The following is an 11803-nucleotide window of genomic DNA, read 5'->3' on the forward strand; positions in this document are numbered from 1 at the left end:
CTCTGAATGCCTACACTTCAATGGTTCAAGAAAAAAAGTCAGTGTTCTTACATGAATCAGTAGTTTTTCTCTGTATTAGGAAAGATTTCAGTAAGACAGATGTTGTAGCAGGAAATCCTAGGCAACCAAACACATTCCAGTTACTATATTGGTGAAACTTATTCAGCAGTTTAAAGTACTAATCTGACTTTATAACTTCATCCAGATATATTTAACTAACATGGAAGACTTGGCCCAAGATTTTTGGTCAATGGCAGAATACATTTGAGTGTTCCCACACATCCATAGAAAAACCAAAACCTATTCCTTCAAGTATCCTATTATGTAAAAAATCAGGTCAATGGCTGACATGGTCTGAAATTAGTTGGTATGACTGTAACCTCAGTAGAAATTTGCTTGATCACAACTAGACTTAAATTTGATCTTTTGTAAAAAAATCAATAAATTGTTGATAGTCAAGTGGCTCAAACCTGATTTACCATATGCAATTCAACTGAAATCAACAGGATTATAAACACTGATCCCAGATTTTATTTGGCCCACAACCTTTACAATAAATGTTTTTTCAAATGTAGTCAGTTAAAAAAAAACCCTCCATTTTCCTAAATACATGTAACATGATTACACAGACAAGATTATCTGAAATATTTGAATTTTGTCTCCCAACATACATAAATCCAGTGTTTTTACACTCCTGTAAATTTCTTCTTAATGGTTAGTGTGATATGTCCTTCTGAAAACACATTATAGAAAGAGTATTTGCCACTGAAGTTTTTATAAATATCTTTCTGATATGTATTTAAATTATTATACCTGTTACAATAGAGCCAAAAATTAGGCATTGTAATTACTTTTCTGAAGAATTTACATTGACCAAGACTCCACACTGAAAATATTTACATGCATGACTTCAATAAAAGTATTGACATAAATAAAATAACTCATGTGTATAAATGTTGCAGACTTCAGCCAAAAAGATGATAACACTCAGTACAAAAACACTGGAATTGTCTTTAACATACACAGGATGAACCAGGCTGTCAGGCAGTGATCTGTATTAATTTTTATGAAAGAGTTTATGCCAAATATATTTCCTCTGACTTCATAAATGCAAACCAATTTATTTCCAGGCTTCACACATCTAGCAGTTACTTACACTAGGCTTCAGTAATTTACATCATTTCAAAGATATCAAGATTGGGCCTTTGCACTGGTAAATATTTCAATAAATCTTATTATTAAGTTTCTAGCTTCCCCTAAATTGTATTTTACTGTTTGTGTATTGAAGCAACAAGATTGCAACAGCGAGGAAAAATATTTACAGCCTAGTATAATTTACATTGCTTCATGTTTACACAGAGGCCAAAAATATTCAACAAGCCTCACCAGTACATGTGAATTTTACTCAGGGAAGTAAGCCTGTCTTGCTCAACAGCAATACTTAGGTGCATAAAGAATTAGCTCCAAAGAGAGGACCTGAATTTCAGGAATTAATCCTGAGAACTTGCTGAAACGCCTGCTCCTATTATTTCTGTACAGCCCCAAGGGACTGTAGAATTAGGCCTAGTATGATACCAGAAATCTAAGAATACTTAAGTGTAATTGAAAGATATCACAACTTCAGACTTTTCCAAATGTGATCTTATTTAGTATTTGTTATGTTAAAGAGGAACGGAAGATGGATGGGTAAAAACCTTTAATAGGGACTTGATTCACAGCAGTCATACACACTGCATGATATAATCCTTCCATTCGAAGTATTTTTCAGGCATAAAAAATATCAAGTGGTGAGCTAAGCAGACAATTATTTCACTAAATTCTGACCAAATAAAATTAACAATTCAGTAACTATTGCTTTCCCACTTTTAACCTGGACAGCAACCATCTGAACTGTAAGATATTCGGTCTTTATCTCTAGACAGAAAAAAGAAATGTGGAATGTCCAACTGTAGAAATGATCAGTGAAAGTACTGCCATAGAAAGTGAAAGTACTGAAGGGAGCAGCCAGTGGGTAGACTGAGACAGTTAAAACTGAGTGTTTTCTGTTTGAAAAAAAATATTTTCACTCACATAACTAAAATTATTCTTGCTCATTTCTGCACTGTATCTATCATTCCTTTCTTTCTCTCCCCTCACCATTAGTAGATGTAGATAATTTTTGTCCTTTCCTTGTTCCAAAATGAAATTAAAGCCTGTTTGAAAAAGACTGATTTTTCTTTCAGGAACTTTCATCTTGCTCTTTTGGCACTGTTGTCTCCTTGTTTAGCCTGTGTATGTAGTCTATGTAAATGAACCTGCCCCAAAACAAAATTATGACTTAGGTTAAAAATAGAAAGCAAATTGTATCTGGACTCCCTGTTGGAAGTATAAATTGTTTATATTCATTGAAAAAGAGGAAAACCTGTTGCAAGCTACTGGAAATATCTTTCCCATAGACAAACCTGACCAAAAGACAGTAAGTCCGTGGAAAGTCTCCCTGCTCTCCAAAGGCTCCCACTGGGTATTCTCCTTCCTTTGGAACTCTCCCCATGGTGGAAGCTGATGCAGAGAGCTCTTAATAAAGAGCATTTACTTTAGAATTGGTTGTACACACAAATTTCACTCAGAAAAGCCAACAATAGTGAGTTAGTCCTTCAGTTAATGTAAGCTGTTATGGCAACTTTTTTGGTTTGGGGTTTTTGGGGGTTTGGTTTTTGGTTAGTTGGGGGGTTTTTGCAAGCATTGTGGCATTACATTGAACATCCATGTTGAGATATCTCATGACAGTTTAGAGGTGACAATTGCTTAGTTTCTTAGAGTCATCCAAGCTGCAGAATTGTATCAGTGCCGGAAATGTGGTTTTCAAGTTCAAATTGGACTACCTTATTACACAGCATCAAGGCTACATTAATAAGGATTCTGATGAGCTTTTTTTTTCCCCTAAGTTTTTGACCAAAATTCTCTTGTCTGTACAATACAATAAACATCTCAATAACCTCCCAAACAAATGAAACCTATCTCAAGGTGTCCATTAAACAATTTTCAACCAAGGTAATTTACTTCCATTATAACCAATTAGTAGGGTACTAAGAGCATTTTACCACTTCATTATTTCATGTTATCAAAATGCTGGGTGATCTACCATGTTCAAATGTCTCATTTCATGGCTGAACAAAAGCTATCACAGTCATTTTACATACCTGATTCAGAAAATCTGCCATTGTTTCTTACAGATGGAGTTCAAATAGAAATGAATGATTGAGTCTATTTCAGTTATTTACCAGATATACTAGCATTTACAACTGTTTCTTATTTTCTGTTAATTGAAGGTACATTACAATTGAGCTACACACTGTAGTTATTTTGGCCAGATCCTCAGCTACAGTAAACCAGCAAACCTAAATTATGTTAATTAACCTGTGTAATTTAGGCCAACTGAACGTAACTCCCTTCTGGATTTTTCTATATTTTCATGCTTGCCCATGTTAAGACGCTTCTTTCTTGTGGAGAAGCAGAATTACTAACTGTAAATGCAAACAGAGCAAAGTCCAGAAAAGTGAGCCTGGAACAGCCTCTTCATTTCTCTACTGTTATTGGGTAGACATCACACAACAGCTTTAAAAAGAAATACTCCAAAATTGGAATGCGTTGCCATCTTTCAGTCAGCCATAGTATATATTACCTCACAAACCATTTTTCTCCTTGACAGCCCCAGCAGAGCCTTCTCCAGTTTGAGCTTTCGCCAGCAGATCTCTGAAAATGGCATCAGGGAACTGATTTAGCCCAGTCACACAATGATGTTGAGTAACTCTGATCCTCACTGGGAGTCATTTCTGCTGCTGTCACTGCTGAGTCATTACATTTTCTAAGGAAGTAGCCGCCTCTGCTAGCCCAAACTTTCTTTGCTACATCAATGCCGAGTTCAAAGTATGCCTTGCAACTTCCTGCAATGAAACAAAACATCCAAATAAGTTCCTTTGGGGAAGGAACAATAGCTAATCCATAGCCATGACTTACTAAGTACTTCTGCTTTCTTTTTGTTTCTTTTCTTTACACAGAAGGAGTCAAATTCTTTTTTAAAATCATACATTCAAATCCTCAAAATAAAAACTTTCTAAAAGCAACTTCTGACCTCACTTCAACCCTCCCTGCCTTCGTTCCTTTTGGTCCACATAATCTTCCTCTTTTCCTCTATAGCTATTTCCATCTTTCCATGCTTGTTTCCTTCAAACACTTTCTAATATTTTTAGGATTTTTAAACAAAAACATATTTTAATTTTTTATTTTGGGAAATGGTAATAAAATTCATTGCTGGTTAGTAAAGAGGACACAGAGCTTTAAGGTGACATCACACCTTCTCTCCCAGCCTTAGACTCCAGACTACCCCAACTCCTTAGAGAATCTTTCCACTGAGTTCAACAGACATTAAATCTTTTCATAGCTTGACTTCACCATCTTACAGACACATACAAGGCATTATTCTAAACTATGACATGCTTTACTGTTCTTTCTGGCTTACTTCTAGAGTAGTAAACAGCAGAATTCATTTTCTATCTACTGCTTACCTTCCTTTGCAAACATCAAATTTATCTCCATGTGTTACCTAGTTAAACCAAGTGAATTTGTTCTTTAAGACTGTGGATTTCTTATTCAGTGCCAAGAGAGATGATAATGAAAAGTCATATTGCTCTGTGCATACAGATACAGCTTGGTGGAAAAGGGAAGGAAGGTAGGGAAGAATGACAGCTCAAAGCTGCTTGACGCTTTCCATCAAGTGCAGCCTACCTATTGAAAGTGACTGCTCTCAGATGCCACTTGCAAACAATAGGTATTTACAGATTTTGTTACTTTGCAGGCAACTTAAGCCATTGTGCAATCTATAAATACTTGTGTCGTCATGATTAGGTAAGATCACTCCATACTACATAAACTTTTACATGTCACTCATTCTATGTAGGCTGCCAACATTTATGTTCTTAGACCAATGAAGTCTTCAAACGATAAACACTAGCACCTGAATCCTTTCAAAAGAGGATATATAAGCATAAGCCAAGGAAGAAGCAGTCATAAGAAGCTTTTATCAGCTCCGAAAATACTAAGTCATGCTCTGCAGAGTGCTGAAATGACTTTTCTTTCTCAACCAACCTATGTAATGCCTTTGCAACACCAGCAAACCACAGATAAGTTTTCTATAATAGCTCCTTTTTAAAACTCAACGCATCTGCAAGAATCCAAGTAGCCGATCAGTGCTGTGCCTCTTCAAGTTTTGGTCAGGGGAAACTCTCTCTCACTTGCAGTGTGCTCAATCACCTCCTTGCAAAACAAAACACATTTCCTTGGATTGAGCTTCAAACTGACAATAAGCTTATCACAGACTTTTAACAAATGTAATGGTTTTTGTTAAAAAAAATTCACACACACCAGGATATCACTCAGGTCTAAGAAACATGCCATGTAAAGTTCTCTCAAATATTTCAGAGGTACTAAGCCAAAAACTGTAGCTTGAATTGTCTATACATTTACTCTTCTGTGAAAGTAGATTTCTCTTTTCCATCCCCCATTGTCCTTCACACATTTTCACCTGCCAAAGCACATTTTTAAAACCAGCACTGGGGCAATTTCTTCACATAGACACTCTGGTAGGAATGCAGTTAAATAATCTCTGCATTCTCTCTTTCACCACAGTGTAGCGGCATAACCATACTGGGCTTTTGGAAGAAGTTTACAGCTGCATCTGACTCCATATACTTTGAAAAAAGCCTGCATCTTCTCAGGTTCTTCAGCTTTGAAAAAAGCTTGCCTGTATTAAAAGGGTTTTCCTTTCCTGCCTTATAGCAGGCCTTGCAGCCTCACCAAGGTAAGGACTTATCCATATGGACAGCATTTTTTTCTAATTGAATTATAAAGGTTTCTTTTTTTTTCCTATATAGACAGAAGTATTCTCAGCTCACGAATCTCCCTCATTCTTTTTTCAAGACTTCAGGAGCGAAATATTGACCCAAAACACTTCCTACAAACACTGTGACATCTCGTAGGCCAAGCTCTCTGCAAATGGAGTGCAAACATAGGACATCAGCAAACTTACTCCACAGTTTTCCTTGAAGTTGGAATGACTTGCTAAGCCTGAAGGATAAACTAAAATTGTACATTTCTTAACCTTATCAATTAAAAAGCTATTTGTTGTACAGATTCTAGATCATGAATATCTGGAAATCTGAAGCCTTCTAAAAATGCAGAGGGTGAGCTAATACAATGTAGAAAATGTGAGAGTTTGCAATCTTTTCTCTCTCCATGATGTTTACACAGCATGTTTGAGTGTCACAGATGCAGCTGCTTAAAAAGGAGCCAGGTAGTCATGATGGTTGCGGAAACTACGTGTCCAGAGCCTGGTAGGTCACAAGCAATGAGGCTAGCCATGTCTTGTTACTGCCTTGGGGATGAACAGCATTGGGGCAATCTTTTCCCATAGACACCCCAGTAGGAATTGTCACTTGGTAACTGAAAGATCTCCTTGTTACCTCTTGGTCTCACATGGTTACGGTGCAAGAGCTGAGAACAAACCCTATAGATAATAACTAATCATCTAAAAAGATACCATCCTGATTTTCCCAGTGAAATGTAGCAGCTACAGAAAATCCATTTACAGCCTGTCAAGGATGGGTGAAAGACAGAAAGAAAGGAAAATCACAAAGGAGCTAATTCTTCATTTTTTTTCCTTTTTAGTCATTAGTCAGAGCCCATTAAGCCCAGCTACGAGTCCCCTATTAAGGACAGAAGACCCCTGCAGATATAATGGGGAATTTGAATGTGAGGAGACCCCTCGCAGCAGTCTGCGCACTGCCATCTGCCTACCACCAGCTTACTGTTGACAATGCTTCATTACCATGAATATCTTCGATTAGGGATCTTGAGCCAGCTGTGCCCTCTTGGTTTGAGTCTTGCAATGTGTCACTGCAGCAATACAAATCTAGCCAGTCCATTACTCTCAGGTTGTCTGACTAAGCAGCTTTTGGCTGAGAAAATGTTCTGTTATTTCACCACTGGGACCAAATTTTTGTTTCAGACACAACCCTGCAGTCTTAGCATTTCCTAGTTAGGGCTACACTTCTAAAAATCCCAGGACTTGGCCCTAACTGGTAAATGCTGGTGAACAGCACAGAAAGGAATTCACAACATAGCCTCTTTTTTTTTTCATCCTGAGAGTTAATAAAGTGATGACAGGACATAAAAAGTGGACAGAAACCAAAATGTTAAAGATACTACAGGATCAAATTCTATTCTCAGTAAAACATTCATTAACTAGAGAAATTCTGCAAGAATTTACTAAATCTAGTACTAAAGCTACTTGTCTTTTCAAGGGTATGGAAAGGTATTCAGTAACCCTGAGTCAGCTACTCCTGGTTAAGACCATACAATATAACAGTAAGCCCACGTGCTGTAATTCTAATACAATATTGACTGATGCTTTGGAGCATAATTCGTAACTTAGCGCTATCTTTTTATTTACTGCTTAAGAATATGGGAGTCAAGTCTTCAGAAAAACTTCCTGACATAAAATACATTAACTGCAGAAAGGCTGCCTCTCAGGGTGGTAAATCTGGTGCCAAAAAGTAAGTAACTTTTTGTGTGCATGGAAATAATGTGGCAAGCTCTTGTAGGCTCACTACAGATATCTCCCTCTTTACATTCTGCACATGCTCAGCTCTATACTGCAGGAGCTGTTGTTTGCAACCACAGGGCTTCTCAGATACATAAGGATGTGAAGTAGAAACAGCATGTGTCAATAAGATCAAAGCAAAAAGTCAGTCGGTTTCCTTTCACGATCTAGTCGTTTTCCTTTCATGCATTTCCCCTACTATGCTTTTTGCCTGCAGATTACCCAACAATTTTCAGAGCTCGTCTCAGGTGCACTCCTGCTGTGTACACAAAAATGCCCCAAAAGAAAAGGGGAAATAAAGGGCATAAATGCAAGTACATAGATGAAATGGTTCTGCTTCACATGCAACTACACAATACAAATAAATATATCTAGGTCCTACTCTATGTTCTTGGGAAAATCTCACACCTGATGCAGTTTCATGTCTGTTGATAAGCAGAATTGCAGTTTCTTACCTTAGCTCTAATATGCATCCCACCTGGATATTATTATGAGTGCTTCTGAATAATCATACTGGTTTCATCTGATCCAAGAGTGGGTAAGTTAAAAAGGGCTCTAATTAAATGTTCTGGGACTATGCATATTTGAAAGCCATTTAAAGCTTTTTTTTTTTAATGGTTATGTCTTGGAGTAGAACCATTGGTGTCTTCGGCCACATTTGAGTGCAAATAACACTCCTCAGTACTGATGTCATCATATTAACTAGCTTTTTAAATGCAGCCCCCTGACTGTCACTGAAAGCTGCTTCTTCACCATCACTGAAATTAATTACCTTTTGCATCAAGCCTCAAACTGATAGGCAATGAGGTGAACTACAAAAAAAATGGCCCAATGTAGGCAACACCAAAGTTCTCTCTGTCATGTACGCAGCCCCTCTTCAGCCTAGAAGAAGCAAGAGCCACCTTGAGACAGCACTTTTGGGAGGGTCCAGCAAACTATCTAAACCATATACACTTACCAGCTCTAGCTTTGTCTGCAGAAGTTGAAACCAAGTGGAAAACAATACCAACAACTCCTTGCTGTTCAGTTTGATTTGTCCTCTAACGGCTTATCTTGGGGAAGGAAAGAAACTTGTTGCTGGACACCCTTCATACCTTCACAAAAGGAGTACAAAAGAAGGAAAGAAGTCATGTCTCAATTTCACTATTCCCAGCAGGCTTATGTCCTGCACACTGTCAATCAGGCCCTGAATATTTATATCACTACCAGTCAACAGACTGTGTTCTTTCACAAACTGCCAGCCAAAGTGATTTCTCACAGCCAAGCAGCTGCTATTCTTCTCTGTCCTTTCCAAGGGCTCAACATCACAGTCACTAGATAGACAAAGATCAGGCTAAACATGGGGAAAATTCACATGTTCTTAAGTCTCAGAACAAGAGAACAGACAGATTCATCCACAGTCACAAGAATCAAGGGCACAAGAAGCAATCAATTTTTTTGATCCAAGATCTTTTGGAAGAGGATTTGCATTAGGAGACTCTGTAGAAATAATATTAACATTTTGGTAGCTTAGTCTGTGAAGAGGGTGGTTTGAGCATCACAACAGAGATTACATTTAGCTAGCCACATGCCTGCCAGCTTGAAGGGATCAAACATTCTGCCTGATAGAGGAGGTGATGGATTTCAGAACAGTACAGGAACTATAACTCAGCACTTCCAACACACTGGGTGTCACCCTGATTGTTCATCTAACACGTCTGCCACATGACTAAAGAAACTGGGATAGAAATTCTTTCTGTCAATGTCATTCCTCTATTTTGTCATCTCTTAAATTACCATATGACCAGATGGGATTAAGTGTCAACATTTTAAATCTGCAGCATCTGTCCCACCCTTTCTTAGCAGGATGTGGGGAATATAACATTTTACTAGTAATACTTGAAGAAGTTATCTTGTAAAGAGAGTCACAGACCTATTCTGTGACTCATTCATCAGAGAAGGGCTAATACAGCCTGCCTACAGTATGGAGCCAGAAGCAACTTCTCAGCATGCTTTGTTTCCAAAACTTCCCTCTGAGGCAATTTACTTATCCAGGATAGTTCAATTTTATTTTAATAAACTGTCTTCTGAAATTGTTATGGAGGGTTCTCCTTACTAATACCAAATATAAATCTTGGGATGTTAATTTTTATTCCTCTCCTAGGCTGTCCACTGTTTTTGACAGTGAGCCAGACTCAAGGACATTATCATTCAAAGAAAATAAATTTTCAGATAAGCACATTCATTTTCCTGTTCTTTAGCATGGTTCACAGACTCATGACAGTGGCATTTTCACAGGAGTGTGACTCCAAGGTGAAGACAGGATCATCTTTGAAATGTGATCTTTGAACAAATAGAGATTACTATATACACACTTCATTGTTCCCTTGATATTGAAAACCACATCATTTTGCTAAAGCTGAATTACTAATATGAAGACTTTGAAATGCTTGCACCATACAGTTCAGAGCAGGCTTCCTGTAGTTCCATCAAAAATAAAAAAAGAATGAAAAATAAGACTCCAAGTATTTTTGTCTCTACCAATCAAGCCTTGCTCGAGCTGGGCACACTGATTTACCCCTGCAAGCCAGCATTTCCTTCTGCCACAACCAGCTAGATCCCCTCTTCCAAGACACAACAGAGAACTTCCTAGAAGAGGGAAGACTTGTGGTCCCTTCTGCACTATATGTGTCCCAGGACTCAGAAGCCACATGTCTGGCATTCAAAGTATTTCCACATCTGCTAGAGCAAGCGGCAATTCAGGTGCCGACAGATAACATCACCGCTATGTTCTGTCAGGACTGGAGTTTTGTTCCTGTACAGCCCTTAAATTTTTGGCTATCATCTTCTGTTATGAGGCCCAATATTTGCTAAACTTCACCCCCAGTCCAGGCCTATGATGGACTACTTTGACAGCACGTGTATGCACTGCCTATGAGCCATACCACTGTATGTGTATCTCAGGTCTCTATTTGTCTAGAACAATAAACAGAAAAAAAAGTTGAGGAAAAGATAAAAGTATTCCCCCCTCCCTTTTTTTTTTAAAGACAATATTAAGTTAGCTGTGTTAGAATAGGCCCTAGGACCATGTTTAGATCAAACAGTTACAATAAAAATTAGGAAAAGACAATAGCTACCAACCACAGAGCAAACTGTGAGCCCTGTTCAAAGGTGGTAAAAAGAAAAGTCTAGAATATAAACCTTACTTTTTTCCTGCTTCTGAAGCAAAAGGCAGAATGGGAATGAGTTCAACCTACTCCAGTCACTGCTAGATGATGGATGACTTCATTCATTCAAGTTGTAGCCTTCCCTGAGGTTGCCAAGACTCAGAGGAGACAAAAACTGCTTCTGCAAATTCCAGCACAGGTCCACAGGCTTTGCACCAGAACAAGACAGCTCTGCAAAGCCTGGCCTGCTGTTTCTTTACTTGGGAAGCACTCTGGTGCATGGGAGATAGAGATTACAGAAACTCTTAAATGGTCAGGTGGACCTTAACAGAATTGGAAACTGTTGGTTCGAAAAAGCATTGAAGCTGTAAGGATGCTTTAGCAAATTTGGCCAAGTTAACTTCAGACTTGGTGGTTAAAACCCCAGGCAAACAGATTCCAACAATACCATTTTTTTTCAGCTCCCAGCATCTTCTAGCATAAGCAGCAGTGCAGCTTTGGGCTTCTGGTTCTTTTATGCAAGGGAAACCTCTGTTATTCTGGTGCTACTGCAATGGAGAACAGTTTCTGTAAGCAAAAGAGGAAGAAAGCTGCAGTCACATGCAGTGTCACACAGATGAAGTCATACACTGGCATAACAGCAAGTGTTGTCAGTTGTCAAAGGCCATCTGTAGCCAGCAGACTTAAACTGTCATCCTGGAAAAAGATGCAAACAAGCCTAATGGGAGATTGCATTATCCTCTCCCTGGCATTCAATCAAATGAAGCTTGTTCCCTGAACAGATATAGCAAACAAAGGGCCACATTCTTTCATTTTCTTTTTTTCTTTTTTAAAAAGAAAATCATTATTTTTTGGCAGTTGATATATTTTCAAAATGACAGGAAAAATAGGAAGAACCAAAGAACTCCAGAACTGAAGAGTCACTTGTCAGATGTGAGTTGTGTATACTCATTTGCTGCTATGAGGAGAGAGGGATTGTTCCAGTGTTTGCTCTGCAGAATTGACTCACAGACTTTTGATT

General features: G+C 38.2%; 1 long non-coding RNA gene across 1 annotated transcript; it reads right to left on the reverse strand.

Annotated features, from left to right (window-relative positions):
- Positions 1 to 56: 56 nt before the first annotated feature.
- On the reverse strand, positions 57 to 11388 carry LOC128140360 (uncharacterized). The gene is made up of 3 exons (XR_008234704.1): positions 10822 to 11388; positions 8595 to 8730; positions 57 to 117 (listed from the first exon to the last, which is right to left on the reverse strand). It is a non-coding gene; the product is annotated as an uncharacterized LOC128140360 (long non-coding RNA).
- Between the last annotated feature and the right edge of the window lie 415 nt (positions 11389 to 11803).

The sequence above is a fragment of the Harpia harpyja genome, chromosome 4, assembly GCF_026419915.1.
Source record: "Harpia harpyja isolate bHarHar1 chromosome 4, bHarHar1 primary haplotype, whole genome shotgun sequence".
NCBI lineage: Eukaryota > Metazoa > Chordata > Aves > Accipitriformes > Accipitridae > Harpia > Harpia harpyja.